General features: G+C 42.7%; 1 protein-coding gene across 4 annotated transcripts in view; it reads left to right on the forward strand.

Annotated features, from left to right (window-relative positions):
• The window catches only part of Grin2b (glutamate ionotropic receptor NMDA type subunit 2B), a 409,553-nt gene that overhangs the window by 823 nt on the left and 395,107 nt on the right, over positions 1-13,623 (forward strand). For 3 of the 4 annotated variants that reach the window (XM_074076018.1, XM_074076020.1, XM_074076019.1), the window contains one exon: positions 827-1,255. The gene's annotated coding sequence lies outside the window, so the exon portion shown is untranslated. Of the gene's footprint in view, positions 1-341; positions 1,256-13,623 lie in introns of those variants that run through there. The other variant, XM_020154596.2, reaches the window with a different exon arrangement.

The raw sequence follows: 13,623 nt of genomic DNA on the forward strand, positions 1-13,623 counted from the left end.
TTTTTTTTTTAAAGAAATTTTGGGGGTGAAGTAGTAGCCTGTCTTTGGTCCTTTTTTTTTTTTTTTTTTTAGGGGGGTGGAGATTAATCCCCAATTCCAGCAGAGAGGCCGGGCAGCAGTGCCCGGGGCGGGAGCCACGCGCCGCGACCCTCGATCCGCTGGACACGTTGCAGGTGCAGCACAGTGTGCTGCACATTGGCGCGGCGGCGGCGTGAGTGTGCGCGGGGACGAGTGTGAGTGCGCGGGGGCGAGTGTGAGTGCGCGCGGGGGCGCGTGCGCGCGCGTGTCAGTGTGCCCCTTCCAAGAAATGCCCAGTGTGCACCCCTTGCACAATCAGAACCCATTCAGCACTAGCCCGGGGTGGGAGGAGGCGCTGCTGCTGGAGGCGATGGGGAGAGCGAGACAGACACGTCAGCAGCACTGCAGATGGGGCTGGGGGCCGCACTTGCTGGCGAGTTAAGTGAGGATTGTGTTTCTGCGCGTGTGTGTGACTGCGTGGGGCTGGAGGGTGCCTCTTCTGCCTCTCTTCCTCCTGCCTCCCCACTTGCCTCCTTCTCTCGGTCCCTCCCTCTCTCCTCTTCCATTCAGGTTGGCTTTCCCACCTCTCATCCATGCCTGTCCCAGGAATGGTATAGCCAGACCTTTTCTGAATTATTTATAGACCGGTGCCAGCTGTTTGCAATTCCTCTCGTGTGCACTCTGTGGGAAATGAGAGCTTTCCTCCCCCCTTTCCTTATAACGACTTGATATCTTTTTCGGAATGCATTTTTCTCACCCTCCGGGGGACACTGGATCAAACCCTGACCGCCTCTTTTTCCCCCCTTAGGAAGGGGACGCTTTGGGAATGACCATGCTCCACGGAGGGACGGAGCCGGCCCCCAGCTTCTCCACACAGAGCCTCCTCCACTAAAGCTCCAAAAATCAAAATCCATAATTGCCAGAAGAATCCTTAAAAATAGATTCCAGCCACTCACCTCACATGCAATCGGAATAATTACTCTGGATCCGGCATTGTGAGCAGCTCTTCATACACTGAATTTCCTCTGAATGAAATCCTTTTTTCTTTGAATTTGCATCTCTTCAAGACACAAGATCCAAACAAAATTTACGCTAAATTGGATTTTAAATTATCTTCCGTTCATTTATCCTTCGTCTTTCTTATGTGGATATGCAAGCGAGAGGAGGAGAGAGTACATTCCCATCATGCTTACACCCTTAATCTGTCGGTCTAGAGGTTTGGCTTCTACAAACCAAGGTAGGGAGATTTCTATTGTATTTTTTCCCCTCACCTGGGGTAGGGATTCCTTGCTTTATTTTATTTAAAAACATTTTTTTTAAATCTGTCTTTTCCTGTCCCTCAAGTGGGTCTTTTTGGAAGAAAAGATAACCAGATATCAAAAATAATGCTGTTGTACAAAAGAGGGAAATCCCCCATGTCCTTTCTTTTCCTTTTTTCATCTAACAGGTTTTGGGCTTTATTTTTGGGGTGGTGGGGGTGGGTGAATGTGGGCACAGAAGATGCTGGGGATGGGGGGCATATGCATGTATGCAGACACAGCCAGCCAGGAGACCTGTGTGATTTTCTAGTTAAATAACATTTTCTTCAAAGCTATGATTTTTATGGGAATCTTGATTTTTTTTTTTTTTTGTGGTGTAGCTTTCCTCCTTGCCACCTTCATGCTTGCCTCTCTATCTTTTGCCTCTACCTTTCTAGGCATCCTTTCTATGCCCTTTGAAAAATAAAAATAGTGATTGGAATTACTGTGGTTGTTGTCCTGAAATCCACTGGCTGTTTGAAGGGTTGACACTGGGCCCGGAGATCCCGGGAGGCCTATTGCAGAGGGGCAGGTCTGGAGGGAGGAAGCAGGCTGGTCTGAGAACACCTGGACTAGAAGGATGCTGCAGGTTGAGGACTTAAATCTTGAGCCTGGGAAGATGGAATTCTGTCAATATTCTGCATTTAATTTGTATTTTTCTTGGTATGCTATTATTTTTGAGCTGTAAATTTCTCCTTCTGTCTACCCATCTATTTATACCCACACATCCTCCAAGCAAACTGTTACTTCCACATTCTTGCAAAATGGCTATCTTGCAGAGTTCTAAAAGGCTGTGCATGAGGAAGGGGTGCAGAATTTGACACGTGAGTCTTTGTGTTAAACAAAGAGATGTGCTATTTGCATGTGTTCGTCTTGTACCCTCAAAAACAGAATTCATGCTTTAATTTTTTCCCTCTCGTCCATTTTTTATAGTATGTGAAATGTGGTTAGGCAGCATTTTAGTGTACTTGAAAACAGAAATAGCAGGAGAAATGGAAAAGACTTAGCTAACGACTGCTCTGCTAGTCACTTGGGCAATTCACCACAACTCCTGAGAAAAATCAGATTGTGCTGTGCTGGAGGGCCATGATGATGGGTGGGCTTCCCTTTTCCTTGCTCTACTGACCATTCATCTCCAAACTTTAAAGGCATCAAAATGCAGGAATTAGGATGGCATAAAGGTCTTCAGAAACTATGTAGCACAGTCATTAGCATCAATAGTGTTCCTCAAAGTATCCCCTCCCCCCAGATCTTTCTTCTGGCAATTTTTACAGCAGTCCTTTGAAACAGTCCAAAAAATGGGTGAGGGGAGTAGTGGAAGGTCTTCATCACTCAACAAGATAGTGGATGATAGTTCTTTATTGTCCAGAAAGGATGGATGTAATTCAAATTCACCATTCCTCTCCCCTAGGTTTCATTCTTTTGAGTTTTTATTGCTGAAACAGTCATCTGTAGCCATGGTGTAATAAGAGCAAGAGGGCGGGATCCCAGTTTGAACCAGGTTCTCACCATGTCTACAAATAGCTGAGGTTATCCAGTGTGCGCTTACCTTAGAGACACCTGAGCTGGTTCTTCATCTGCTTCTACTCCCTCAAGTGGAGAATGAACTCTTAATATTACTTTAATATAGAACAGAGGTATGGGTGGGAATGGCAGCTCCGTGTGCAACAACTTCATGTGTATAGATGGACAAAGAGAAGTGGGTATCAACAGGGCACATGGTCCCTTTTGAAACCCTGTTGCTTATGACACTGTTTTGCACAAAGTAGGCCCTTGGGAATGTTTGCCGGTGATGAGGTCAATGAGGAGGCCTTTGACAGGGTCTCAGCCACCTCATTCATCTTGAATGCCAATGGGAGTAAGCCCAATTCCAGGCTATCAGTAGTTGGCCCAAAGACTCACAAAGGAAGAGAGGCTTGAAGGGAAGGATGCTGACAGAGAGGGTAAAGGGGGTGAGAAAGCTACAAAGAGAAAGGAGAGGTAGTCCAAAAAGGACTTGTTGGGATTCAAGGAGAAATTGCCACAGGTGTGCTGTACCACTTTAGAGACCCTGGTTGGGAGGCAGATAGATGCCCAGGAGGCTGTGACTCAGTGGTGTTCTGGGTCATCTCTGGGCCGTTGGTCTTTCCCTCTTTTCCACTCACAGCACTCTTTTGTCTTCTGTTCGTCTGTCTGCCAATCCTCCTTGCAGTGTGCCTTCCATGGGAAAGCAATGTGGTTGCTGGTGGGAGGAAGAGCATATTTAATTGCAACCGAGGAGCTTCTCTGGTAATTAAGACAAATATTAATAGGAAATGTGGTTTTAGGGGAAGCAGAGCCACATGTGGTTCTATGTCTCTGTTCCAGGTGTGCTGAAGTATGGTGGATCTGGGAACACAGAGCGAGATGCCAGAAGCTAACATGCAGGAAGCAGGGTGTGCTACTGAGTTGTCTAATTTTTCTCACCCTTTGGTTCCAGCTCTAAAAGCCTTGTCTGTCTGCAGAATCTCGCTTTGCTCCTGGGTGTATGTGATTTTTGTTAGGGTGGATGCAGCCAAAAAGCATAATTAAGGAGGAAAAATGATGGGAAAGGAGGAGAAAAAGAAAATTCCCCCTAGTCGCTACATTGCATGCTAGGTCCTTTTTTTGTTTCTTTTTTTTTTTTTTTTTTTTAAAGACTGGTTGAGAAGAGCGATCTCTTCTGGAGGGGGAATGAACAACAGGAACCTTGCCTGGGTTCCTGCTTTACTTCCAGAAAGATGGCTTCAGAAACTTGACTGTCTTCTTGACCTCACCTCTGAGCACCCAGTCTTGTGTTGGCAGGACAGTGGAAGGCAGACACAGGGACTGAAATTGGTTGGTGGAGTTAGTGGTGCTTGATAGGGAGAAAGAGGAATGAGTGAATCTAGCCCTTGGCACATCATTATCTTGTAAAACAGTCTTCCAGTTCCTCTATGACTATGATGAAACTAGGGGCAAGATTTTTTTTTTCCTACTCTTGTTCAAGACTCAGATGAAGATGTCCTATCTACCAGTATTAATAGGCTAATGCATTTAGTTTATATAGTCTATGAAATAAAGAAGGAGGCAGGAGAAATGACAAGTTGTAGGTGAAGAAACTGTAGCCTCAAATCAGCCAGAGAAGAGAAGGAAGCCAGAATGACCTCAACATTGTGACCTTGACATTGGGCATGGTTGGTCTGAGTGGTTGCTTTCTCTCTTTTAATAACAAAGACTGAGGCTGACAAAACATCTCCAGTATTTTGATAAGCTGGAAGAGTTAAGCTTTTCTTTCTTTCTTTCTTCTTTTTTTTGGCAGTGCCTTTCTACATCTTCCATATGAATTCTAGAAAGTTCTTCTTTTCAGTCAACTCCATTTTCAGTCTCTGTTACTGTGCACACTATTGGGTATTAGTATAGTCTTTCTCTGTAAATAAATATAGATCAATGGTTTAATGAATTGTTCACATTTATTAATGTGCATCTCCTGTTTGCAACCACAAGAAGAAGTCTCTAGGGACAGTAGATTAGCGGTTGAATTGATATTATCTTCCAGAAGGAGGCAGAAGGTGGAAGAACAGAATATAGTCGGTAGAGGGAGCACACATAACCAGTGGAGGTGGGTTTCTGAGGTCCAGCTATGGCTATTGTCTGTCTGTGGCCATTGTACAAAATCCACTGGATGCATGAACTTTGGTGGTGTGTGGATCAGAGAGGTGTGTTTAGGAATCTTCGGTGATTTTCTTGATGTTCTTATTTTCAGCTTTTCACTTTTTAGCACTATCAGCTGAGGGTGGCAGAGAATAAACCTGGTGGATATGTTGTCTGTCTCCTTGCTGAAATTCTCCATACTTCCTTACGCAGTGTGATTCTTTTGCCTTTTGTGTTTTACCAGTGAGAGTTCATACTTCTTAATATACTTTCCCCTTATTCTGTGTATATGCCCTGTTTCTTTTTCTAAGAAGTTGGTGAGTACCTCAAGGGCAGGGAGAGGTATTTTATTCGACTTGGAAACATTTGTGTCTAGCATAGTAACTTGTATTAGCATAGAGACCAGTACATAATAAGTATTCAGAGAATATCTAATGAAAGAACAGAGAGAGAAAGTACAATATTCATTTGTCAGTGATGCTATTTGTTGTCTGGTCTGGTCAGTACAGGAACGGTTGAAGTTATGCAGTAAGACAAGATTAAGGATGTCCAGGTCTGTGACACTTGAGAAGGCATCCACTCTGACCTTCTCATTTAATAGATGAAGAAACTGAGATCCAGGAATAGGAAGTGACTTGCCTAAAGTTGTGTAGCTCCTTAGTGCAAATGCTTTGTGCAATATACCTTTGATTGGGAGGAGATGTGGCTATTTCTGTGGATTTCAAGTGTCACCTTAGTGCCTCTCCAACTTTGCTATGTAGAGGAGTTGCCTGGAGATGTTGTGAAAATGCACATTCTGATTTGCTAGGTCTGCATTTCGGATAAGCTTCTGGGTCATTCCAGAGTTGCTGCACCATGTGTCACAGGTCTACACCATCCCTGCATCTAATTATATTAGCATTTCAGTTCTGCATGTATGCTAATTTTGGTACTTCCAGAATCTCTTCTTTATTCTTTAAGATAATAAAAAAGCAACTTATATATTCAAGTTTGCCCTTGTCTTCTCTTTTATTAATTCTTCTACCCCTGTTTTTCTTTTGTCTCTTCTCATCCTCTGACCTCTTTTATTCCACCTTCTCATAACTAATTATTCCCATCTTATTTTTCTTTTCATATTCTCCTGCTTCTTAGTTTATCTTCTTAGTAATATCTTAGACTCTTCTCTTTCACACTTTCCTCTTCTTTTAACTTAATTTATATTTATGTCTTTTGCTCTATTCAATTGTTCAATAAATAATAGTTAAAAACCAGTGTTCATTTAACATTGTGTTATGAAAAAGAGCTGGTTCTGCCCTGTGCCTTCCAGGAGCTGATAATCTAGGGGAGATGACACGTGTAAGGAGATCATCATATACTCGAGTGAGATCTATGATGAGGTGAAGCTAGGAGAGGCAGGGAGGGCTTCATGGAGAGATTGATATTTAAAATATATCTTGAAGAATAAATAGGAGTTTGTAGGAGAGGAGAGAAAGTTCATCTCAGGAGGACTAGGAGCACACGGAGAGGAAGGTTGGTGTAAAGAGCAAGTCTCTTGTCTTCCTTACATCCCTAATTCAGGGAAAAGAACAGCATAGGAGTGAGCTGGTGCTTTTTCCAGCTGGTGCTGGAATTTTTAGATTGCAAAAGGCAAGACCAGAAAATAATGTGAGGGTCTTCTTAATAGGAGGGGGAAGAGGTCCTAATTTCTGCTTTGATGATTCCATAGCTAATAAATCCTCACCCAATTTGTTAAACTTGCCTCTAGAACAAATGATACAGTTTTCATTTTAGAGCACTGGATTGCAACTAACTTTATTGATGGCTGTTACAAAGAAAAGGACAGCTGTTAGTTGATTTGTGTCCAAGGAGTGAGCTGGATCCTAGCCCAGGCCAGACTTCTTATACTGAAGGACCAGCCTGGCCCTATGTGTTTCTAGAGTAAGGAGGTAGCCACTAGCTATTTTCTGTAATGGCACAGAGAAGTGATGGATGAAGAAGGCCCAGTTATTTCCAGGGCATTGTCACAATGTATTTGGTTGCCTTGTTGGAGTGGCGTGATATTATAAAAGTTTCTATTTATGGGGATTCCCAGGTGTAGAGACGATGGAGAGACGTTTTAGTCACTACTTGGTTAAACTGCAGCATGGGTGCCTCAGGGAAGGTGGATTTGAATGGATGTTTTCCTATGTTTGTGTTCACCATTTCTTTGTATATTGTGGTTTGTGTTCATTTCTTTAGCAAAGGAACCCAAGCTCAGACTGAAGATGGGCTAGGCAGACACTTTATCACCGAGGCCATGCCCTCAGCCCTTTTGGTTTTAGTTGTTTTTTCAGATAGGCTCTCGCTTTCTGTGATCTTCCTACCTGTTCCTCCCGTGTAGATGGAATTACAGGGGTGTCTCACCATACCAGCCTTCAGCCTGATGACTTTTAAAAGTCCACTGCATATAAGGAAGTTACCCTGGGGTGACTAAATTCCCACCATTGGCGGACTTATGGATGGTACACTGCAAGGGGACCTGAGGCACAGGGCAGTGTAGGCATAGCGGCAAGGCTATGGGGCCAGAGGAGAGGGGCTCTGAGGAGACGCCAGGCCAGACCTGTGGAGTGGCAGATCTGGAAGGAGAGAGGAAGGATAGTCCTTACCCTTCCTGGAATCTGGGATTTTGGGGTAGAGAAAGCTGAGTAAAGAGCTTCCTAGATAAAGCCAATTTAAGATTTTCATGAATTTACTCTCTGCCTTGCTCTCTCGCCTCACGCTGTCCTTCACCACTGTGCTTACTGCCTCTCCAGGACTGTGAGTTTCTTTCTTCAGAAAAAAACGTCAAATTTAAAGTTCCCTTTAATCTTTATATAGAAACATCAAGTGGTTAGATTTTTTTAGGAAATCATTCCTCGTTTCTTTTCTTAGAACACTACATTAGTAGGAGAGGGGAGACTCTTGATGCTTGGATGACTTCTTTAATCCTTTCTCCCATGGCTAATTGTCCCCTGCAAAAATGATTGGACATTCTGAAGCAATCCTCCACCTTCTAGGACTAGGATCTAGTGACATAGATATCACAGTAGCTTGGTTAGAGAACAGTAAATTCCGTGTGTATCCAAATACATACACACCACACTCTAAACATACTGTGTGTGACACATTTGTGCAGTGACTTACCTACCAAAAACAATCACCAAAATAACCTTAATGCATTAAATGTGCTTGTATAATTTAGGTACAATAGTGAATGTGCTGTGTGTGTCGGGGGGAGGGGCATGGGATAATAAGCATCAATCCTGACAGTCACCTGGGTAATTATTTTACCCCTTTTCCCCACAACCATTTTAATGTTGTGACAGTAGTCCCGAGGTCAGCCAAGTGGTGTACAGTCTGCCCATGTGGCAAAGCCACATCTCTATGTCAGTAATTTACCTCTGTTGCCCTGCCCACCAGTCACCTTGGAATGTTCATCCCATAAACCAGCCAGTGTCAGGCACTCCTTCATATCCTCAGAGCCCAGGGTTCCCTTTATAGCTAAAGAGTCTTCAGTTTTCAGCAGCTATTTACATGACAATGGAGGAGAAGGTGGCTCTGGGGGAGTCAGGAGCTTATATCTGGTTCTGTTGTTCTTTTTACTTTGTAACCAAGTGGAAACCTCTGACTCTGGACCTCAATTTTCTAATTTTTATAACAGATGCAATGGTCTATACGCAGTGTTCCTTAACCCCAGTTCAATAACAGAATAATTCACACAACTTAGACAAAAACCAAACTCAGAAAGCTAAACAACAACAAAAACCTAATGCCCATTTTCAGACCAAACAATTAAACAATTAGATTGAAATCTCTCAGGGAAGGATCTGAGCAGTGGTCATTTTAAAAAGTCTTCCAGAATGGCAGATGCACACCTGTAATCTCAGCCACTCAGGAAGTGGAAGTAGGAAGATCATGCCCCTCCCTTGCCCACACACACAAATCCCCCAGGGAATTCTAATGTGTAGCCATTTTTGGTTTTGTTTTTTGAGACAGGATCTCATTATACAAGCCAGGCTGGCCTTGAACTTGTAGTCTGCTTGCCTCAAACTCTCAAGTGCTGGGATTATGGGTGTACAGTACCTCACTTACTATGTGTGGCCCTGAAATAGGGCCAGCAGCCCTCAGATCTGCCAACATCTTTGTTCTACTTAGTGTTTATTAAGGGCACCCCATTTCTTGTTTTGGAGAAAAAACCTCATTTCACTCCTTTGTAACACTGTAAGTTCAGGAAAACTATTAATAAGTGGGGCTGGATAAGCAGACCCTGATTGACTGGTGAGGGGTGCGAATGGTGTAATTATCTAAGAGCTGATTGGAACTTACTAGCCCTCTTCCCCTCCCTCTCCATGCCTGAAGTGGAATTAAAGGCACGAAGATGTCGTTCTTCTCTGACTGTAACTTAATCACTGATTATTAAGCTGGTTTGGTTAATGGTTTTTCTCACATCCCATCCTTCCTTTTGGCTCCCTCTGTTCTATGTTTTAAAATAAATGTGAACCTAAATGTATAGAGGCAAGAAAAAAAAATCCAGATTTGTAGATCTGTGTTCTTTAAAAAAAAAAAAGACAAGCCATTGTTCTTTCTTGGACATCTGCTAATAACCAGTGGAGATGAGAGGGAGGGATTGTAAATATAGTTTAGACCCAGTGGAGTTTGATGGGTACTGAATATTTAGGAGAAACCAAGTAGGGTACACATTGATCTGAATTTCCAAATACCTGCCAGTTGGCCCTATGTAGGTGGACGTCTCAATCATGGAGACACTGCAGTCGTTACACTGAAATTTGTTGCCAGGCAGGTCAGGTTTGCCTGTGAGTTCTGTGGAGCCAGAATGGATGTCTGGTGGAGAGGGACAGTCGTCTTGTCACCTTGTTAGAAACTCCAGGATTGCTTCTGAGCTTCAGGAGGAATAAAGAAAATTTCAGTCCTTATTTAATTTTGTGTGTATCTGTATCCTAGTTTTCCCTTCAGCTCACATAGGATGAAGGACTGCAGAAAAACCATTCCCTGGCCAAATACAGATGCTCAGACATGGAAGATATTTCTTAGGTAGGGGAGTATGGATCCTTCAGAGCTTTGAAGAAAGAACTACCAGGTGGATTTTCTTAGGGCTGCATGTAGAAGAGAAATCACTTTTGTTTGTTGTTAATTTGTCATTTTTTCCATGGGGACAAGATTTGTTCTTTATATCATTTTGTGTCCTCAATGCTTAGCCAAGGGCCCTATGCCGTGGTCAGCATTCAGAAAATGCTAGCTGTCGATAAAGAGATAAAGATGGTGATGCACATGAATGTGCACTCAAGGGAAAGCTGACATGTTTATACCTTTTATATTTCTGTTTCCTTGCTTCTGAGCACCTCTTGTCGCTTTGGGTGAGCTTTGCTGGAGTTGAATGAGTGAAGGTATCTTTACATCCAGCTTTAGTTTGGCAGAATGGAAATATACACTATCCTAATGCCCCTCTTTGTCTGGACTTCATTCCAAATGTGGACATTTCTTCAGAAACTTCTGTCATGTCACTAGTTGTGCTGTTCCCCTTCCTTCAAATTCCATGTAAATACTATTCCTTCCACAAGGTCCATTTCAAAGGCACTCTTCACCATGAAGTCCTTTTTAGAGAATTGTTTATTAGCATATATTAATAATACAACGGGGTTTCATTGTGATATTTACAACATGTATGTAACATACTTCAACCAGTTTCACCCCATTTATATTACTCTTTCTGAGCCACCTTCCCCCACCTTTTTAACAGTTGTTTTGCTGGATTTCATTGTGCTATTTTCATACACATAAAATGCACGTCTATAATACTCGTCCTCCATCACCCGTGCCTTTCCCCTTCTCCCACTTGCTGTCCACCATGATGTCTTGATTGGTTCTCCCAATTAGAAATAAGCTCTCCCAGGCTGTTTGTTCTGCAGACTCCATTTCTTTTCTGTCTGTTTGTAGCATTCTTCTTAGGCTGGCTTTGGAGACAAATCCCCTGAGAACTTGCGCATCTGTTATCCCCCCCAATCACCTTCTCTCAACTTCAGTTTTCTGGAATAGATGGGATTGTGCTTACTTACCTTCCTGACCTTTCCTTTCTATTCTGTATCTATTAACAAAGATGCTTTGATTTTTAAGAAGAAATTCAGTGTTGGAACTGAAACCCATGAATGATCGTTCAAGAACTGGAGCAAGGAATCTATTTTATAGACCAATCTACATTCACAAAACTGAGACAGAGAGATTAAAGAAAGGAATGAGGAGGCTCTGGAATTAGGTAGCCAGAAATCAGAGGTTGTTTTAAAGATAAATGGTGGACTGAAAATGCTAAGAACTATTGCTGTCAGTCCAAATGTATGAGTCACCTATAAGGACTTGTCTTTGCTTGAGACAACTTTCTGGGGAAACGAGGCAGTGAGTAGCCAGGAGATACTCATGGAGTGCCCATTACATTCTGTGTTACATTGACATGTCGTCTCATTTAATTCTATCACAAGGCTGGTATTAATAATTCTGTTAATATTTCTGCAGAGTGAGGATTAGAAAGCTCAAGGTTACACAACTATAACAGCAAGCCAGGCTTCCAAATTACGTCTTCCAAATGTAACTCCTGGCTCATTAAATCATAGCGGGCTGCCACCACGTAATAAAAGATAATGGTTTATGCTGCATGTGGAGGAGCTCTTTGCCAGCATGGACTCTGAAACTTCAGCTGAAGTGGCTTCCTTCTAGATCTCTTCTCTTTGGGCTTTGTTCTTGGCAAAAGGTGAAGTGGTTTTAAAATGGAAATGGATCCTTGCAAAATAGCCATTCACAGCACTGCCAGTGAGGGTCTTATTTTATACATAGCTAAGGCTTGGCACCATCCTCCTAGCCTCCTCCTTCCATTCTGTGAATGCATTTCACTCTGAACTTAAAGCAGTTTATTCCTCCCTGCTCATTTAATATGGACATGGTGAGGACCATCCATTTTCTTGTATGTTTCTTTCTGCATCTCACTGGTAAACTATGACTTTGAGTGGAAACTAGCAGTTAGAGAAAGAAACTGGCACTCAGAAATACTGCTTTAATGTTGGGTTTTTATCATCAATGGGTGTCACTGTTACTGCTGAAAGGAACTTTCCGGAAGGGACATGGGGGAGCTGGTTTCATTTCAAGTATCTATATTAACTATTGACTCAGAGCAGTTTAATATAAGTTAAACATAATACAAAAGCTAGATTCCCTTCATTTTAATTTTTCTATTAAGAAAGAGTATATCTGTTGATTCCACTTAGAGGTCAAGCTCCTTAACTTTATCACTTGCATATTTTTAAGTGACTTTTCAGTAATTTGAAATGAGGTGATAGTGAGGAAAGACAACTGGCCAAATGGCCAGGAGACTACCAAGTCCCACTCAGTCCCACCCAGCCAGCTCTGTGTGATTCCAGCAAGTTCCACAAGGTTATAAAATGATGTCTTCAAGGTAGACACTTGTATTGCTGAACAAATGACAAAAATGTAAAAAATCCCCTCAAATCCTAATTTTAATATACACACATAGATTAATAACTTGGTCCTGCCTTAGTTTTCAGTGTATTCTGAACCCTTCAGTGTGGCACATCCACCCTCAGTGGACAAAAGAACAGAACATATTTAATGGGGAAGACAGGCAGCAGGAGAGAAGTAAGTGTCACTCTGGACATGGAATGCTACCTAGGCATTGTGAGTGTGCCTTTTAATCTTGGCCAGTGTCTCCTTCCCAGTTCTCTTTCATAGTATTTATCTAGAAAACTAAATAAACATGTGTCAGAGAGGAGAACAAGACTAATCTTTCTGGCTTTATGTAGGGAACTATTTTTTCCAGGCTTATCTTTTATCTTACACAATCCAACAAGGGTAGAGATGGAAGCCTAGGAGAAGGATAATGTGGAAGGCTGTTTTACACCCTCCCCAGGGTTGTCTCTCTGCCTACAGTCCTCTCCCACTTTTCCTTCTGTGGTCACACCTAATTCACCTTCATGATCTGCCTCAGGAACCCTCTGTTGCGGGTTCCCTGGTTCCCACAGGCTGGAATTCCAGTGCTCTTCCTGTTCCCACAGCCCCCATTGCAGATATGAAAACACTGTGGTTGTGTCTCCATCCTGTTCATGTAAACTTCTCAAGGGCAGAAACAACATCCCATCCCATCCCATGTCCCTGTGTCCCTAACCAAGTACTGGCACACTCTACACGCTAATAAGTGGCTGCTAACATGTTGTGAGCAGTAAACAGTCTCAGTGCTCAGAGACGCATCACCTAATTTAATCCTTCCAGCCATCATGGAGGGATGTAAAATTATTGTCTGCATTTTACTGTTAAGGATACCTAGACATGAAGTAGTTGAAAACCTGCTTAGCATAAGTGGCAGAGTCAGGATTTGAGCCCAGCAGTCTGACTGGAGTTCACACTCTTAAGTTCTTTGGTCTGCAGCTTTGTAGTAAATGTTTATGGGTGACTTACAGTCAGAGACTTGGAAGGAACAAATTGTAGACTCCATTCTACATAATGAGGATAGTGGAGAATGAAAAGAGGTTCTGGATTTGTCTGGATATTTGAGGGCCTGATACGTTTATTAGCCATAGGACGTGCTTCCAGAAAGGCATAGGAATGTAATCAATGGAATTATGGTTAAGTTCTGCAGAGACTGAAGCACTTGCACTTCTTA

The sequence above is a fragment of the Castor canadensis genome, chromosome 6, assembly GCF_047511655.1.
Source record: "Castor canadensis chromosome 6, mCasCan1.hap1v2, whole genome shotgun sequence".
Lineage (NCBI taxonomy): Eukaryota > Metazoa > Chordata > Mammalia > Rodentia > Castoridae > Castor > Castor canadensis.